The sequence below is a fragment of the Cebus imitator genome, unplaced genomic scaffold, assembly GCF_001604975.1.
Source record: "Cebus imitator isolate Cc_AM_T3 unplaced genomic scaffold, Cebus_imitator-1.0 Scaffold601, whole genome shotgun sequence".
In the NCBI taxonomy this organism is placed as follows: domain Eukaryota; kingdom Metazoa; phylum Chordata; class Mammalia; order Primates; family Cebidae; genus Cebus; species Cebus imitator.
In genome coordinates, this window is record NW_016107916.1 from 406,388 (window position 1) to 426,944 (window position 20,557).

Here is a 20,557-nt window from a genome sequence, read left to right on the forward strand (position 1 = left end):
CCGGGATATAAAGCAAGCAGAAAAATGTGAAAAGACTAGACTGGCTTAGCCTCCCAGCCTATATCTTTCTCCTGTGCTGGATGCTTCCTGACTTTGAACATCTGACTCCAAGTTCTTCAGCTTTGGGACTCAGACTGGCTTCTTTGCTCCTTAGCTTGCAGATGGCCTATTGAGGGACCTTGTGATCGTGTGACTTAATACTACTTAATAAACTCCCTAATATATATGTATTATATATTTTATATATATATCAGTTATGTCTCTTTAAAGAACCCTAATACAGAGGACATATCTGGAGTAAGGGGAATTTTGCCTAAACTGGTCTAATGGGATTCTTGCTGCAGGCACTAAGGTGATCAGACATCACTTAGAGAATAGGGGAGGAAGAACTTGATTTGATATTGGGAGTGATCACATTTCAAGGGTGAGAGATTCTGGTTAAACTGACTCAGTAGGAGTCTTGCTAAAATTGTACAATACAGAGACAAATATGAAAGCCCAAAAGTGAGAGTTGTTGAAAAAAGTTCAGAAGAGTGACAGAATTTGGTAGAAAAGATAATCTTTGACAGGTTATAAAGCAAATAAAAGTGGCATTGCAACTGAGCACAGTGGCTCATGCCTATAATCCCAGCACTTTGGGAGGCTGAGGTGGGTGGATCACGAGGTCAGGAGATTGAGACCATGCTGGCTAACATGGTGAAACCCTGTCTTTACTAAAATACAAAAAATTAGCTGGGTATAGTGGCACACGCCTGTAATCCTAGCTACTCAAGAGGCTGAGGCTGGAAAATTGATTGAACCCGGGAAGTGGAGGTTGTAGTGAGCTGCTGAGATCACGCCACTGTACTCCAAGTGAGCAACAGAGTGAGACTCTGTCTCAAAAAAAAACAAAAAAACAAAAAAACCCACCAAAATGGCATTGCACTTAGAAATATATTAAAACCACCTTTGCAAAAATTATGAAAGTGAAATAAATCTGACCTTACCAACTCCATCTTACTTCTAACCTCCAAGCTCCTCTTGCTTATTCATGGCCAAGCTAACTGTAAGAGCAATTTAGTTTATAGCTTAACTTTGAAACAAAGATAACGGTCTCTTTCCAGAACAAACTCTCCTTGTTTGGAGATCAGACTACCTTTGTAAAACTGAAAAACTAGCCACCAGGTTAAAAATTGTGGCAGCTGGAGGCCATGATATTCCTAACCTCCCCAATTTCTCCTATAGATTAACATCACTATTTTAAAACCTAAGATTGTTTTGGAAGTATTTTTCTGACCCTGCATTCTGATGAACCAGCTGGTTCCACCCAGACCGGTAATTGGCTCATCTGTTCTTCATTCTGTATTTAAATTGTATATGTGCCACTTACTAAGAGTACTCTGGCAAAATATGTAATTTATTTAATGTTGGGAAAAATATCTAATTTATTTAAGCAACAGTTTTCTCATGTAGGAAGTGGTTTGATAATAATGTCTATCTTTTGGATTTGTATTAAGAATGAAATATTTTATATAAAGCACTTAACATAGTTATTGATATGTAATAGGCACTCTAAAGATTCAAGCTGTTCTGCAGATGATTTGTATAATAACGTTAATGGATGAAGACGTACACCAGGAATTCAAGAATAAAGAAAAAGGAGGAAACAAAGTATCAGTCCTAAGGGATAACAAAGTTGCTGTGTCTGAGAATAAAAATGTACTCTGAGATTCCTGACAACTCAGACAGAAAGGAGTCAAGATACATTTATAATCATCCTCATTATACAAAAGGGGGAAGCATGCCAGTTTGTCAGAAGAAAGGTAATTACTTTTGAATATATTCTGAAAAAAATTTTCACTCAATATTTTATATTATGGACATTGAGTAGCATAATGGGTAGTTTCATTAAGAACATAGAAGTAGAGTTATTAGATCATTCTTGTGGCTTAGTTTCATTAAAGTTGAAGACAAGATATGACAGAGGAGGTGACGCTGTGAAGAGCTGGGCTATTGTGTTTCAAGTATCAAGACTAACTCAGCCTAGGGTTAGCACTGATTATGCCTGCAGAAGGGTATCCACTAGGATTCCCAAAAGCTTGCTCTCAAATCTGGCAGATTATTAGTATCATCTGGGAAACTTAAAAAGTACAGATTCGTAGGCCCACTACAGATTGTGACTTTTGTGGATTGTGAATAGGCCCAGGAATCTTCTTTTTTAAAGTAAGCCTTCCAGATGGAGCTGAAGTTAATTAAATTTGGAACTATTGTTTCCCTAAATTTCATCCCTAAGTATTCTTTCACTTAGGTGTTTGCTATGCTTAAAAATCAGACATGAGCTCTTATTTTCTGATTGCTTACATCTTATATTGCTGATTTAGGAAATGTTATTATGTTATGGGACTACATGACCATGGACAGTGTTGATTGTCCAATATGATAGCTGAGCAGCTGAGATCATATTTTTCTGATAGATTTCACTTGCATATGTATTGTGTCGATCATGTAGACAAAAACAAGATTCTTCTCACCTGGGAGCTCCAGACCTAGTTCAATATCTGGATAAGTGAACGATGAAGACCTTAAAATTACACACCTTAGAATATATCAGATATTGTGATACTTTAGAAAAATCATCAATGCAGGTGCTGCATGTAACCTGTCATCGCCATATTATAAACCTCAGAGTGCCCCTGTCTATTGCTAGATTCTATGTTTCAAGTTCTCTTGAGGAGCTTGCCAGAATGAATTAGATGCTACATGTACCCATAGTTAAACATGAGTTGGGAGTAACTCCTTGTTAAGTTTTTATCAGGTGTGATTGAAACAAGTTAGTAAATTTACTCTTTGTGAAATGCTTAATATTGCAGAAATTTGTAGTTCATTTAAGGAATAAGTACTTAACAGAGTAAAGGTGTACTGATCCACAGAGAGAACCTAAACAAAGAACCATTTTCTCTGATCTATGGCAGAAAGAAAGGAAAAATTTTAGAGTAAGTGAGTAGAATGTTTGGCCTTTAATTGTTAAAATTAAGGCCAGTAATATGTTTGCTTATTCTTATGTGTGAAATACAAATTCAGATTGTTATATGAACATCGTTTTGAAAAAATATCACATACATTCTAATGTTATAGTTGAGTCAAAAGTTAATTCTTATGTTTTTTTCTTGTTATTTGACTATCAGAAACTCTTGTTCTGTAGTTTAAAATGTGCACGTTTGAGATCAAAGGTGGAAAGTGGAAAGGAAATTCCTGAGAAATATACTGTTTACTGAAATTCAGCTTTCCTCTTAGAAGTTCTTCTATTTAAAGAATTCCTCAGAAGTTAGAGGCTTCAGTTGTCAGAGGCTTGGTTTACTTTCAGGGTTGCATCATTATCTAAAAGGGCATGGTTATTCCAAAAACTTTATGAAGTGGAAAAAGCATGGACTTTGGTGTCAGATTAAACTGGATTGAATCCTTACTCACCAGGTGTGAAACATTTCACAAGTGAATCCATTTTAATTTGGGGAAGATATAAATCTTTGTGATCACTGTTACTACTAAATAGAATAATATATGTAAAATGCCCTGAATATCATAAGCAATTAATACATTTAGTTTTCTTTCCTCAGGTACTATTTCCCTTCATTGAAAAATTTTAAAAGCATCTCTATAGGGATTTCTGATCCCAACAATATTAAAATCTTATCCAATGCTAATTTAAATATCTTTGTAGTTCTTTTTTTTAACCTCATTTGTAGTATACATGATTTTCAGAGCCATTTTGTAAAATTTTAGGTAATCTCTTCTGATTCAATATTTAAAAAGTCTACTAAAACTAATTTATTGTCTGAAAAGTCCATTTATTGAAGTTATCTATGTAGGTTGGATTTTCAAGCCCTATAATTTTCAGAGCTCCATATCTCTTCATCACCAGGAACACACATACATATAATTTCTCTGTCCTTCTCTTTAATTAAACACTTGATCATAAGACCAAAGAACAAGATTACCTCTACCTTTACTATATTCCTTAAGTGGTCAGATGACTGCCCACCCATGGAAGAAATAATGAAAATTCCTAACATGCTTCAATTATTACCCTAGATTCTATATGACATTGATAGTCATTAATAAACACTTATTTATTATAAATATAAAAGTAGCATTGACTATTCATTATACAGGAAGAAAAGATATTGCATTTTAAATTTAAGTATAAGCAGAGTATAAGCACCACATTTACTTACTAGTTATTTAACATAACTAGTCACTACCCATCTCCAAGCCTCAGCATTTTTGTAACCATATGATGAGATACATATTATTATGCCCATTTTACACACCAATAAACTGTAATTGAAATGCAAGTTCAGCCACTTGGCACTTGCCACTTGTTGCTAATTGGACACCTGTAGAGTCCATTTAACAACAGTGAAGTCTGGCATAAATAAAGTGATTTTTTATTTCAAAGGTATCTTAGTGGAAGTACAGGTTTCCTGCTTAAGGGTACTACTTCACTTTTGGAGCAGAAAGCAAGCACTTTTAAAGCAGGCCGAGCCTGAAAAGCATGGTGTGGGGTAGGTGCAGTAGGTGGGTCAGCAAGGGATTTGTGTATTAGCTTGATGCCTTGTCTACCAGCCAGTCAAGCTGGTGAATGCTGGCATCTTTGTGGCAGGCATATTTTGGACTGTAAATTGACTATTATTTCTTGAGGTAATCTCCTGGTGGGTAAGAGTTGCTTTCTGAAGCTGCTAAGCACATAGATGAACTTGCCCTGTTTTAAGTGTCTGGTGAAGTGGAGGTAAAAGGCTATATTTCCATTTCTAAAGGACTAAGTAGGAAGTGGGGAAATGGAGGAAAGAGAAGAGAGAGGAGAAAAAATAAACTATCTCTTAGAAAAACAGGGATTATTGGTTATAAAACAAGTTTAGTGGCAGTAAACCAGCTAGGTAGACATCATCAAGATGGCTGCCTAGAGATGCCCAGTGCTCATCTCCTTTGCAAAGCAGGACAAAAACAACAAATAAGTATACTGTAAGTAGAGTGTCTAAGGAAGAATACTGGAATTAGAAAGTGATGAAAACCTTCCAAAGCATGAAGACTTGGGATGGCAGAATACAGAAGGCAGTGGAGCACTGGGCCAAGATCAGTTCAGAACACAAAGGGTCTTCCCATTTTGGGGGAAAAGGTAAGCAGGAGATTCCCAACAACTCCTATTATTAGAACAGCAACAAGCAATCCTAGCTAAAGGAGAGCCCCCACAGTTCTCCCAGGCCCTGAGCTCAATATAGGAAGCTGCCTGGAGTCCACGTGGTTGCATTGCCTAATAAAAGGAAACCCTTCTAGGTTCCTTCCACTCCCAGGGACCTTAACTACTATGGCAGATGCCGTTTTGATAACAGGGCCACTGTTAGAGTGCATCTTGCCCTGGGGGCCAATAGCTCTTGAATCTCCACATTTCTGAAACCTTACCATCATCCCACCATGCCCCCACAAATGGCATGGCGTACAATCATGCAGTGCTATTGTGATATTGTGCTGGCCTGGAGCCAGAATCTGAGCAACGCTATTTTTATAAAATGCAAAGCTGTTTTTAAATAAGTTACAATGGCTGCCCCATTCGCCTCACAATAACTACTGTTCTTGGCCGCTGTAAATAGAACTGCTAGTTTATTCTGCAAAACTATGTAAAGCTGCTTACCTTTTCTTATCAGTAACTGCTAAAATCTGTGACTTCTATCACCACCCAGACAATGTGTAAACAAATGTATATCTTGACTTCTGTAAACCACCGAAGTAACAAACAGAATGACAAAAGTCCCCTAGACCTTGGAATGTCCGGAGACCCCCGCCCTTGTCTCCGCCCAGGAGGTGAATCACAGAATCCCCTAGCCCTTGGAATGTCCGAAACCTTTTCATCCCCATCCCCGCTCTTCACCCCTACTCCCAAGGTGGTTTTTCAGGTATAAAAAGTCTTGGCACCCTCCTTTTGACACCACAAGTTGGAGAGACGTGAGTCCTCTGTGGTCGCTGGCATAATAAATGACCCTGCAATCTGGCATACTTTTGTCTTGGCGCTAACTTTCTACGCTCCATCCAATACAACACTATGACCCCAGCTAGACCCAGCAGTACAGCCATGACCGCAGCACTTGAGCCTATGTAGCTCCCTGTACTCTAAGAAGCAGGCAGTACAGCACACTGGTGAGACAGCCCCTAAGAAAGGAGAACTGATGCACACAGACCCCAGGGCCCAAGGACCATTCCATCCAGCACTCACCATTGTCAACAATTGCTGCCTCTATGACCAACAGAGCCAAGGTGACTGGTTTGTGCCCTGACCGGTTCCTGAGAAACTGCTCACTCAGGGGGCCCCTACCCACAACAAAGCCATATGATTATCTCTATGAAAACATATAGTTTAGGCCTCTGAGGCAATTGTAGACACCACTGTCATTAATTATATCAAAATGAATCACATGGAAACTGCACTATTGCACCCACCCTGAACCAAAGCAAAAGCACCCTACAGAATCAACAATATATGGTACATGCATAGGAAAGGGTCTTTCCCTTCAAGAGTTACTAATAAAATTGGAAGAGACATCTCTTCCACCAGATATGCAGATATCAATGTAGGGACATAAGAAACCTGAAAACACAAGAAAGCATAACAGCTCCAAAGGAATGCCATAACCCCCCAGTCACACATCCAAAAGAAAAGTAAATCTGTGAAATACATGAAAATAAATTCAAAATAATGGTCTTAAGGAAATTCTATGAGATACAAGAGAACACAGATAGACAATTCAATTGAATCAGAAAAACAATTCATGATGTGAATGAGAAATTCAAGAAGATATCATATATATCATAGAAAAATCCAAACACAAATCCTGAAGCTGAAGAATTTAATGAATGAGGTAAAAATTACAATTGATAGTATCAACAGACTAGATCAAACAGAAGAGAAAATTTCTGGACTCAAAGACAAGTCTTTTGTAATAACTCAGTGACATTCGAAAAAAGAAAAAATAATAAAATTTAAAAAGGCTATAAGACATATGGGACACCATTACATGAACAGATATTTGCATTAAGGGAACTTCAAAGGAGAAAAGATTGGAAAAGGCATAGAAAACCTATTTAATGAAGTAAATGCTTAACACTTACCAAGTCTTGGAAAATTTATGGTCATTTAGATCCAGGAAGCTCAATAGTTCCCAAATAGACTCAAAACAAAAAGTTTTTCTCTGATACATATTATCATCAAAGTGTCTAAGGTCAAACACAATGAGAATTCTAAAAAGAGTAAGAGAAAAACATCAAGTTAAACATAACAGAATCCTCACTAGACTAATAGCAAATTTTTTTATTCTCAAAAACAAACCTTACAGGCTAGAAGAAAAGCGGATGATATATTCAAAGTACTGAAGGGAAAAAAACCCTGCAAGCCAAAAAATACTATACCCAGCAAGACTATCTCACAGAAATGAAGGAGAAATAAAGCTTTTTCGAGACGAACAAAAATTGAAGGAATTCATCACCACTATAGTAATCTCACAATAAATGATTAAGGGTTTCTCCATTGGAAGCATAAGAATGATAGTTACCATCGTGAAAACAAACAAATGTACAAAACTCAATGACAGAGCAGACATGCAAATGAGAAAGAGAAAGGAATTGAACCTTATTACTATGGAAGACCCCTGAACCACAAAGATAAACAATATGAGAATAAAAGGAGCAATATGCTGCCTACAATAAACTCACTTTCCCTATGAAGACACACATAGACTCAAAGTGAAGGGATGGAAAAATATAGGCCATGAAAATGGAAACCAAAAGAAAGCAGGAGTAACTATATTTATATCAAATAAAAATACTTTAAATCAAAAACTGTAAAAACAAAGAATATTATTATAAAATGATAAAGAAATCAATTCAGCAAGAGGATATAACAATTGTAGATATATATACACCCTACACTGAAGCACCCAGATACACAAATCAAATGTTATTAGAGCTAAAGGGAGAGATAGACTCAAATAAAATAATTAAGGACTTCAACATTATACCCTCAGCAGAGGACAGATCATCTAGACAGAAATTCAACAAAGAGCCGGGCGCGGTGGCTCAAGCCTGTAATCCCAGCACTTTGGGAGGCTGAGGCGGGTGGATCACGAGGTCAAGAGATCGAGACCGTCCTGGTCAACATGGTGAAACCCCGTCTCTACTAAAACTACAAAAAATTAGCTGGGCATGGTGGTGCGTGCCTGTAATCCCAGCTACTCAGGAGGCTGAGGCAGGAGAATTGCCTGAACCCAGGAGGCGGAGGTTGCGGTGAGCCGAGATCGCGCCATTGCACTCCAGCCTGGGTAATAAGAGCGAAACTCCGTCTCAAAAAAAAAAAAAAAAAGAAATTCAACAAAGATACACCAGGTTTAAACTGCACTTTAGATTAAATAGACCTAATAGACATTGCAGAACATTTCAACCAACTGCTGCAGAATACAAATTCTTTTCACCAGCACATGAAACATTAAGGATAGACTGTGTTAGACTAAAGTCTCAAAAAATTTTATAAAATCAAAATCATAACAATTATGTTTTTAGTCAATAATGGAATATAACTAGGCCTCAATAAACAAGAGGAACTGGAAACTGTACAAATACACGGAAATTAAACAACATTCTCTTGAATGACCAATGGGTCAACTAAGAAATTAAGAAGAATAATTTAAAAACTTTTGAAGTAAATGAAAATAGGAATGAACCTAAACATATGGAATACAGCAAAAGCAGTAATAAGAGGGAAGTTTATAGGAATAAATACCTAGATCAAAAAGGTAAAAATATTTTAAATAAGCAACTTGATGCATATCAAGGAACTAGAAAAGCATGAACAAACCAAACCCCAAATTAGTACATGAAAAGACGTAATAAAGATTAGAGCAGAAAGAAATAAAATTAAGACTAAAAAGAAATACAAAAGATCAAGGAAACAAAACATTAGTTTTTGGAAAATATAAAATTGACAAACCAATGGATTATACAGCCAACTGATTTTTGACAAGGATGCCACCAACATACATTGGGGAAAGGAGAGTTCCTTCAATAAATGGTGCTGGGGAAAAAGTCTACTGAAACTAATTTACTGTCATTATACAGGAAGGATAATGGATATCCATATGCAGAGAATAAAGATAGACTCTCATCTCTCACCATATAAAAAATTAACTCAGAATCATTTAAAGACTTAAATATAAGACCAGAAACCATGAAACTGCTAGAAGAAAACATGGGAGAAATGCTTCTGAACATTGGTCTGGGCAAAGATTTTATAGATACAAACTCAGAATTACAGACAACAAAAGTAAAAATGGACAAATAGAATTATACTAAACTAAAAAGATTTGGTACAACAACCAAAAAGCAATCAAAATAGTGAAGAGTCAACCTGTAGAATGGGAGAAAATATTTGCAAACTATTCATTTGACAAGGGATTAATATGCAGAATAAACAAGGAATTCAGAAAATTCAACAGAAAAAAAACCAAAAATATCTCCAATAAAAAATAAGCAAGTGATCTAAACAGTCATTTTTCAAGAGAAGACATGCAAAAGGCTAACAAGTATATAAAAAGAAATGCTTGACATCACTAATCATCAAGGAAATGCAAATCAAAATCACAATGAGATACCATTTCATCTCAGTTAGAAAGGTTATTATCAAAAAGACAAAAAAATAAGTGCTGGTGAAGATGCAGGGAAAGGGGAACTTTTACATACTGTTGGGAATGTAAATTAAGCCACTAATTATGGAAAACAGTATGGAGGTTCTTCAAAGAACTAAAAATAGAACAACCTTATGATCTAGTAATCCCACTACTGGATATATATCCAAAGGAAAGGAAATCAGTATATCAAAGAGATACCATCATTCCCATGTTTATTACAGCACCATTCAAAATAGCAAAGATATGGCATAAACCTGTGTCCATCAGCAAATGAATGGATAAAGAAAATGTAATATACATGTACAATGGAATACTTTTCAGGCATAAAGAAGAATGAAATCCCATAATGTCCAGGAACATGGATGGAACTGAAGGTGATTATGTTAAATGAAATAAGCCAGTCACATGAAAACAAATATTGCATGTTCTCACTCATATATGGAATGTAAAAAGTTGATCTCATAGCAGAGAGACTAGAATAGTGATTACTAGAGGCTGGGAAGGGTGGGGGAATAGGGAGAGGTTGGTTAAGAAATACAAAATTATAGCAGAATAGAAGGAATAAATTCTAGTGTTCTATAGCACTGTGGGGTGGCTACAATGAAGAATAATTTATTGTATATTTTCTAATAGCTAGAAGAGTGGATTTTGAATGTCCCCAACACAAATGATAAATATTTGAGGTGATGGATATGTTAAATCCTGATATGATTATTGCACATTTTATATATCTATCAAAATATCATACTGTATCCCATAAATAAGTATATGTATCATGTGTCAATTAAAAAAAAACACCAGAGCTAAGTCAAAAGACTAAATCTGTGAGGATATGGAAGGCACTTTGAACACTTGTACAGTGTCTATGTTATTACTGTTTATATTAATTAGCATTGTATTAAGGTGAATGTTAGTAGCAATTAGTATTATGTTGCCTATTTTGGTTGCTATAATACACAGTCTTTCTTTTGTATCTCTAAGGAACCATATTCTCTTATTTGTTAAAAGAAAAGTAATGCATGAAATACAAACTGAGCCAATATAATACTATCTACCAGGCACCATTCTAGTCTCTGCAGATACAAATGTGAATATTATTGATAATAATTATACCTGCCTTAGAGTACTTTGAATGAACATAAGCCAGTTACAAGATAAAGACAGAAAATAAAAGACAACCTCTGGCTAAGTTAAATCTCTGATTAAGCTACACCTACTAGATTTTAAAATAGTTTATGAATTTGCTTAATATGCATAGCATGCTCTTCATTTTTTATTTGACATGTTCCCTTTCAAACTGCACTATGATTGCTTAAATGAACCAGTGAGCAAGTTAGTACAGATATATATTTTTTGGAAATGCATACACTTTGTAAAATTAAGCCATCTATAAGTTTTTTGGAATACTGAGAATACTGTAGTTCTCTAAACAAAAATTTTAAATGTATTTGTATTACTTTAGTAATTAAAATATTTAGCATAACCCTTTTAAAATATTTTGTTTTCAGACAAGCTTCCTTTTCTCTATCAAAATGATGTGTTTGATATTACAGTTAAATTACATACATACTCAATACCTCTTATATCTTGATTTTTAAGATATAAAATTCAGTTTTCCTTTCCTACAATAATATATGTATTATTCGTTAAAGTTAAGGGACTCATAGGAGGACTTGCTCATCATTTTTTTCCAAATTTTGAAACTTTGTCCCGATGGTTGTCAAGTTTGAAGCATGAAATCTTTAGAACTGATCAGAAAAAGAAAGAATTTTAAACAGTCCACCAAATCATAGATATTTATTGACCTCTGCTATATGTTCAGGACTGTGTTAAGTGCTTACCAAGTAAGAAAGGTTAAGATCCTTGTACTCTATGATCTTAGATTATTATATCCAGCCCTACATACTAAGATATTTTCTTGTTACTCAGCTTATTTTTGCCATTTTCAGTCGATATTTGCATGCAAGTACTGATGCAAAAAATTTTCCCTTCCTCTGAGATTTGTGCCCTATCTGCTCATGATATATTATCTATTTATATTGCTTATATTTCCTCAGATTTTTAGCTTTAATTTTGATTTCATGCATGTATCTGCCAGAGGTTGATGTCAGGACCCTGCTGGTACCATGTAATGAGTAAGCAATGGTTATTCTTTGTATTTTAAATAAATGTGTACATTTAGTAATTTTTCTTCCTTAAATTTTTGGTAGAATTTACTAATACGCCTATATATGCCTGGTAATTTCTGTGGGAAGGTTTTTGATAAGAAAGAATTTTTAAAAAAATTATTAAGGCAACCTATATTTTTATTTCATTTTGTATCAGTTTTGCTAATTAGCATTTTTAAAGAAATTTGTCCAATATTTCTAAGTTGTTAAATTTATGGGCATTTATACTATTTTCTTATTATACTTTGGTATCTGTGACATATGTAGGAAACACACTCAGTGTTAGGAATCCACTTTTTTTTTTTTAACTTTTTTTAATCAATTAATTTTATTTTTTTAAACATACATCAGGTTTTATTAATTTTCCCTATTTTAGGTTTGTATTCCATTATTTGATTTCTGATTTTTATTGCTTCTAATTACATAGTGTTTTTTTATTTTTAATTAAAAATTTTAATTTTTTCACTTTCATTGAAATAGATCTGACAAATTAAATTTCATATATTTAAAGTTTACAATATGAGAATTTCATGCACATATACTTTGTGAAATGATGACCACACATCCATCACTTCTTATAGTTATGTTTTTTTCCCTTTGGTGAAAACACTTAAGATCTACTCTTTTAGCAAATTTCAAGTATAGAATATAATATTATTAACTATAGTCACCATGCTGTACATTAGATCCTCAGAACTAATAACTGAAAGTTTGTACCCTTTACCAACATCTCCTCATTACCTAACCCCTCAGCCACTGACAACCTCACTCTACTCTCTGTTTCTATGAGTTTGATTTTCTTTTAAAAAAGAGTCCTCATAAAAGGGGAATCATTATCTTAATATAATAAAACCCATCTGTGACAAACCCACAGCCAACATAATACTGAACTGACAAAAGCTGAAAACATTTCCATTGGAACAAGGCAAGAATGTCCACTCTCACACTTCTATCCAAAATGGTGCTGGAAGTCCTAGCCAGAGCAATCAGACAAAAGAATGAAATCAAGAGCATCCAAATAGGTAAAGAGGAAGTCAAGTCAAACAGCTGCTGTTTAGTGATGATATGATTGCTTACCTAGAAAACCCTAAAGACTCCTCCAGATAGCTCCTAGAACTGATAAATGAACTTCAGCAAAGTTTCAGGATACAAAATTAATGTACACAAATCATTAGCTCTGCTATACAACAACAGTGACCAAGCTAAAATAAAATCAAGAACTTAATCCCTTTCACAATAGCTGCAAAAAAGTAAAACAACATACTTAGGAATATACCTAACCAAGGAGGTGAAAGACCTCTATGAGGAAAACTACAAAACATTGCTGAAAGAAATCATACATTACACAAAGAAATGGAAACACATTTCATGCTCATGGATGGGTAGTGTGAAAATGGCCATACTGCCAAAAGCAGTCTACAAATTCTTGCAATTCCCATCAAAATACCACCATCATTCTTCACAAAACTAGAAAAAACAGTCCTAAAATTCAAATGAAACAAAAATAGAGCCTTCATAGCCAAGGTAAGACTAAGCAAAAAGAAAAATCTGGATGCATCACATTACCCGACTTCAAACTATACTATAAGGCCATGGTCACCAAAACAGCATGACACTGGTGTAAAAAATAGGCATATAGACCAATGGAACAACATTAAGAATCCACAGCCAACTGATCTTTCAGAAAGCAAACAAAAACATAAACGTGGGGAAAAGACACCCTATTCAACAAATGGTGTTGGGATAATTGGCAAGCCACATGCAGAAGAAAGAAACTGGATCCTCATATCTCACACCAAAATCAACTCGAGATGGCTTAAAGACTTAAATCTAAGACCTGAACCCATAAAAATACTAGAAGATAACATTGGAAAAATCCTTTTAGACTTTGGCTTCCGCAAAGACTTTATAATCAAGAACACAAAAGCAAATGGAACAAAAACAAAGATAAATAGATGGGATTTAGTTAAACTAAAATGCTTCTGCACAGCAAAAGAATAATCAGCAGAGGCTGGGTGCAGTGGCTCACGCCTGTAATCCCAACACTTTGGGAGGCTGAGGCGGCTGGATTGTGAGGTCAGGAGATCGAGACCATCCTGGCTAACACAGTGAAAATCTGTATCTACTAAAAACACACAAAAAATAGCTGGTGTGGTGGCATGCGCCTGTAGTCCCAGCTACTCAGGAGGCTGAGGCAGGAGAATCACTTGAACTTGGGAAGCGGAGGTTGCAGTGAGCCAAGATCGGGCCACTGCACTCCAGCCTGGGCGACAGAGAGAGACTCCATTGGAAAAAAAATAAAAAAGAAGAAGAATCAGCAGAATCAGCAGAATTAACAGACAACCCACAGAGTAGGAGAAAAATCTTCACAATCTATATATCCAACAAAGGAACAAAGGGCTAATATCCAGAATCTACAAAGAACTCAAACAAATCAGCAAGAAAAAACAAACGATTCCATCCAAAAGTGGACTAAGGGCATGAATAGAGAACTCTCTAAAGAAGATATACAAATGGCCAACAAGCATACGGAAAACTGCTCAACATCACTAATTACCAGGGAAATGCAAATCAAAACCACTCAAGTTCTGCAAGCTGGTAATAATTAAAACATCATAAAATAACAGCATGGGTGTAATGAAATGGGAATACTTTTACATTGTTGGTGAAAATGTAAACTAGTACAACCCCTATGGAAAACAGTGTGAAGATTCCTTAAAGAACTAAAAGTAGATCTATCATTTCATCCAGCATTCTTACTACTAGGAATCTATCCAGAGGAAAATAAGTCATTATATGAAAAAGATACTTGTTCACACATGTTTATAGCAGCACAATTTGCAATTGCAAAAATATGGAACCAGTCCAAATGCCCATTGATCATAGACTGGATAATGAAAATGTGATACAGACACACACACACACACACACACACACACACACACACACACACACATCATGGAATACTATCCAGCCATAAAAAAGAACAAAATAATGGCATTCACATCAACCTGGATGGAATTGGAGACTATTATTCTAAGTGAAGTAAGCAAGAAATGAAAAAATAAACAACATATGTTCTCATAAGTGGGAGTTAAGCCTTGAGGATGTAAAGGCATGAGAATAATAAAATGAACTTTGGGACTAGGGGAAAGGGTGGGAATGGGGTGAAGGATAAAAGACTACACATTGGGTACAGTGTACACTGCTTGGGTGATGGATGCACCAAAATCTCAGAAATCACCACGAAAGAAATTCATGTAACCAAACAAACACCACCTGTTTCTCAAAAACCTATCGAAATACAAATACATTTTAAAATCCTGCTTACATCAGGGGTTGTTAGATTTTGTGCCTGGAGTTGTTTAGCTTTGTGCAGTTTGTATTATGACTTTCAGGTTTACCATGGGGATATATGTGTTAATGGCACAGAAAACCTGTAAATATAATTGTTCATGCTCTATCAAGATAAGCTGTAGGCTTCCTAATTATTTTAATTGAATACTGCTGCTCCCTTTGTGCTACTTTACTTGTATTATTGATGATTTGAGTAATTGGATTTAGAAGAACATAGCATGTTTGCTTGTCTGCATACTGAATTTTAGTGACGTTTCCTTAAGTAAATTGAGAATAATACTGAAATGCTATAATCTTGTGATATATAACTGGAACGTCTATGGGCTTTCAGTAGAGAAAGGAAGAAAAAATTCCTACACTCTTCTTTCTTTGCATAAGATATAGGCATACACATATATATCTGTATATATGATACTTATACACATGATTGTATATATCCCAATATTTAGAAAGAAATACAGACAATCCTGTATTCCTGATGATAGTTCAACTTATGATGGTTTAACTTATGATTTTAAAAAATTCAGATGGGTTTATTAGGGTATTAAATATATTTTTGACTTATGATATTTTCAACTTGCAATGGGATTATGGGATATTAAGTCAAGGAGCATCTGCATATGTATATTTCTGTATTTTAGAAAGCATATTTTTCTTTGATATCGTCTGATGTAACACATATCCAATTACAATCTATGATCTCCCAGAAAATATTAGTTATATTTGTTGAACAATTAGAACACATGGACACAGGGAGGGGAGCATCACACACTTCGGTCAGTTGGGGGAGGGCTAGGGAAGGGACATCTGGGTTGGGGAATGTGGGGAGGGATAATGAGGGGAGAAATACCAGATATAGGTGATGGGGGGATGAAGGCAGCAAACCATTTTGCCATGTATGTACCTACACAACAATACTGCACGATCTGCACATGTACCACAGAACCTAAATTACAATTAAAAAAACAATATTTTATTATACAAACAATATATTTCAGATTTGGTTAGCTCTATTTTGAAAACATGCAAAAATAAAAAAAAATTGGTATATGAAAACAAGATCATTATTTCAGGTCCCAGAAAACAAAGAATTATATGAGAATGGTTAATAGTGATTAAATCTCTATTTCCAGCTACTTATACATATAGCTAAATCATTCACTCATATGTTAGTCATTCATTTATCCATTTGGAGAATGATAGTCATAACCATATATGCTTTCTGGATTTCTTTTTCTTTTTCTTTTCACGTCCTTGTTGTTTTATATGCATATACATTTATTCTTTGGTTCAAAACTTGTCAAATCTTGTTGGAAACATGCAGGACATGAAAAAGCAAGGCCAGGTATAAAATTTTATATTTATTAATCTAAAATTCTATTTTGAAATATTAGCTTTCATAAAGTATGCTGGAAGAGATAGAAAAGTGGGAGGAGTCATAGAGCCCATTCTTAGTGAGCTTATGCTATTATAAAGCAAAATTGTTACAGAAAAAAATCTAACATGCAGTGTGAGCACATTACATTTTTACTTTAATCACTGAGATTATAACTAACAGAATAACAGAGGGTTGAAATGGATTTTTCAAACTAGAATGATGAAACTAATGAAAAAATGCTGAAATAAAATTTCTAAATTAGATGCAAAACTGGATTACACCCTGTAGTATGATAAAAGCTTTTTTTGTGTGTGAGTGTTCTCTCTCCTGCATGTCAAAAACTGTGACATGTCTAATATATATTACCCTAAATTTACACTATCATGTTGGCCTGTCATATTATGCTAGCAGAAGATATGAGTCCTGGGTCAAAGAGAAAGGCATTTATTACTATGGAACAATGGGCAATATAAATAATAGCCTATTTTCATCAATTCCTTTATGCCCCCAAGTTTTATAGGACCCAGAGAGATGCTGGACAAATAGTGGATTATGTTAAAGGAGAATTCTGAACTTAGGAAACTCAAATCTTTTATAATAGGTGGTAACAAGGCCTATCATTTTACTCCAGAGGGAACAATTATCTTTATTATACTAGAGAGTAAGTGTGAGCAAACCTATCCTTTCCTCTGGGGAGTAGCACAATCTTCCAAGGCTGTTCATGATGTATTCTTGAAAACATAGTCTGGAAAAAGGACAGGCAATATTTCACTTAAAAGCTATGCAGAAAAGTAAAAGACAAATAGAGATTTGTTCTACACCATCATGGATTCTGGCAAATTTTCCCATGAGTATGCCACTCTGTTGGTGACTGTGATTAATCTGACAGAAGCTGGGAATATGTGTATCTAAGTGGTCTTACACAATGATTTAATTAAGGCTACTACCAATAGGATTCAAATCAGCAGCTGTTGACCTTCTGTGTTGAGCTTAACTATGCTTCCCAGGGTCCAACATCTAACCAACAGAATAAAAGTCATAATCCATTACAGTCTATTTTAGGCCATGTGGCTTTCTTCCTAAGTTTCTGTATTGATAGCTCCAGTTGACCTGAGACATTAATACAGTTACAGAAGCAATTGCACAAGATCTCATCTTGGTTTGCACCTATCTATCCATAACAAACCTGGCCGGTAAATTGAACTGATCTGATGACTTCAGGACTAAAGTGGTGTCATTGACTACTTTAGTTAAAGTAAGAAACAAATTTCATACTGCCTTTTCTAATTGGATGACCACATTGTAGGGACAACTGCTTACAGAGGGTGCAAAAATAACAAGTCAATTATCCCTCTAGGTAGCTCCTCCGAGTAACCACGTGTAGTTTCATTTTAGAGAGGTTTCTATGGTCATCTAAGAACCATATTATAATGCACTGTTGGTGTTTCCTTTAACATTAGGAAATCTCTTGTAACCACCACCAAGGTGTAAGTCACAGTATTTTTGGGAGGGAGGGAAGTTAATGTCTGGCTTCCATATAAGAAGTATAGTTTCAAGAATGCATGTGGTGCCACTGGAAATAAGGGTTTGCTAACAACCTATATCAGTAGGGGAAGAATTTTACAGTGTCTTCAACATGACCTCCTGGCCAGCTGATAAACTATAAGATTCATAATTCAATTTTAATAATTGAGTCTAGTCATGATTTTTGGAGGGACTTCCTGAGTGCACTTTATCCAAAATGCCCTATTTATTCATGCCACCAACTGGGTGACATTTGTCCAACACATGAGTGTTTGAGTAGTGGCTATTGGAATGGGAGTAGGGAAGACATCTGGAGATACTGATGAGTTTTGCCTGAGAGGTTCAGGAGTTTGAGTCATCCTCTAGTGTTTTTGGCAGATTTCTTGGAAGGATTAAGGGAAATGGCTATCATAATATACAGTCAGTGGGTTGAGAATAATGATTAGACAGACCCATGAATCAATTAGATTCTAGACACTTAACAATGGTTTAAGAGAAAAACAAGTTTTTAATAACAAGGGTGGCTACAAGAAGTTCTGATGAAAAATCATTAATGCCTCACTTACTCCATACCTCCAAGATGTAAAATATTTTTTTCCTCATATGCCTGGGTTGTTTCCTCCACTATTACTAAACAAACAAACAAGCAAGTATGTCCTAATCCAATAGCTATAATTTCACTTCTTCTTCCAGTCATCTCCAGTTTGCAACCAGATATGGAGGGAAAGTGTGTGAGAGTTAAAGGACACTTTTATAAAATTAATGGAGACTCACTATATCATTTACCTATATTCAACCAATATAGGGAGACCCAGTGAGCATTGTATTCAACATAGTAGTCATTATTTTTATGATGTGGGATGATATCAGTCCAACCAGATAAGGCAGATGGCTGAACTAGAATTAAATTGGAGTCCTCTAGGCCCCCTTAAAGTGTATAATAAGAAGACCATCTTCAGTTTGTCATTAGAGAAAAAAAAAGTGTGATGTTCAGGAATAATCAAGACATAATCCTAAAATTTCAAAATAGGTCTGTATAATTCTCCAATACTTTCATCCCATTCATTACCCAGAAAGTTTCTAAGAAGACGTGATTCTTTTCTAGGGACAGCTGTATTTAGTAATTAAAGTGTCTTGTTAGGATGTGTGTACCAGGAGACATTGAGGGAGACAGAATCTTAAATCTTTTAGGGTCAATTTTTGATAAGCCTGTATATATGCTCAGCAACATCAGATGCCTACTGATGGTGGTGAGTGGAGGGCCACCTGAATACCCTGATATTAGCTACTTGTTAAGTTTTTATTTTATAATAAAAAGTGTACCACTATCAGTCTTAATCATCTGGAGAGCCAAACATATGACACAGATTAGTTCCAGTTGTCATAACCGTGTGTCCAGAGTTAAGTGATTAGAAGTACAGAACATAACAAGAAAAAGTGTCAGTTTGCAATGAAGCATCACCAATAGCCCTGAGAAAGAATCTAAGGTTCGTTAAATTCAATCTGCTAGCAGTAGATGGGAGTAACACTCCATGCAGTGTGACATCTCTCATTAGGAGACAAAATGTGTTAAAGAGGAAGTTGCAAGGGAAATTAGAAAATACTTTAGAGTGAAAGAAAATGAAAACACAACTTTCCAAACTTATTGAATGTAGAGACAGCAGTACTAAGAGAGAAGTTTGTATCTATTAATGCCTATATTTAAAAAAGAAGATCTCAAATCAATAACCTAAACTCCCACCTTAAACTTCCTCCTTCCTTCTGTTTGCTTTGAGGAATTGGGGCAGATATCTGTTGGGACAGAACCTGTGGGGACATTCACAACATAGGATGACCCCAACTGCCACAGTAAATGGAAGGATATAACAAAGAGGAGAGCGGAAAGTGATGAAACAGACAATGAAAAAAAATGATGATATTTAAAACTCAAAAGTCAATTATTTAAAATATCTACAAAATTGACAAAACTTTATTTAGGCTGATCAAGAAAAAAAAAAGTAGATTCACATTTCTAAAATCAGGAAAGAAAGAGGGTACATAATTATTGACCTTACAGAAATAATGGTGCTTACTTTGGCAGTACATATACTAAAATTGGAATGATATAGAGAAGGTTAGCATGGCCCACGCACAAGGATGACATGCAAATTCTTGACCATTCCATATAGTTACATAATGGTAAAGAGTTAATTCCATAAGAAGACCTAACTATTCTAAATACATATGGACATAACAAAGAAGCACCCAGATTCATAAAGCAAGTTTTTCAAGACCTTCGAAAAGACTTAGACTCCCACTCAATAATAGTGGGAGACTTCAACACCCTGCTGACAGTATTAGACAGATCATCAAGTCAGAAAATTAACAAAGGTGTTGAAGATCTGAATTCAACACTGGACTAAATGGACCTGATAGACATCTACAGA

The 20,557-nt window shown here is 35.3% G+C and overlaps 1 non-coding gene across 1 annotated transcript; it reads left to right on the forward strand.

Moving 5' to 3' along the window:
- The first annotated feature begins 20,195 nt into the window (after window positions 1-20,195).
- Window positions 20,196-20,301, forward strand: LOC119469215. Its single transcript, XR_005198031.1, has one exon. It is a non-coding gene; the product is annotated as a U6 spliceosomal RNA (small nuclear RNA).
- The last annotated feature ends 256 nt before the right edge of the window (window positions 20,302-20,557 follow it).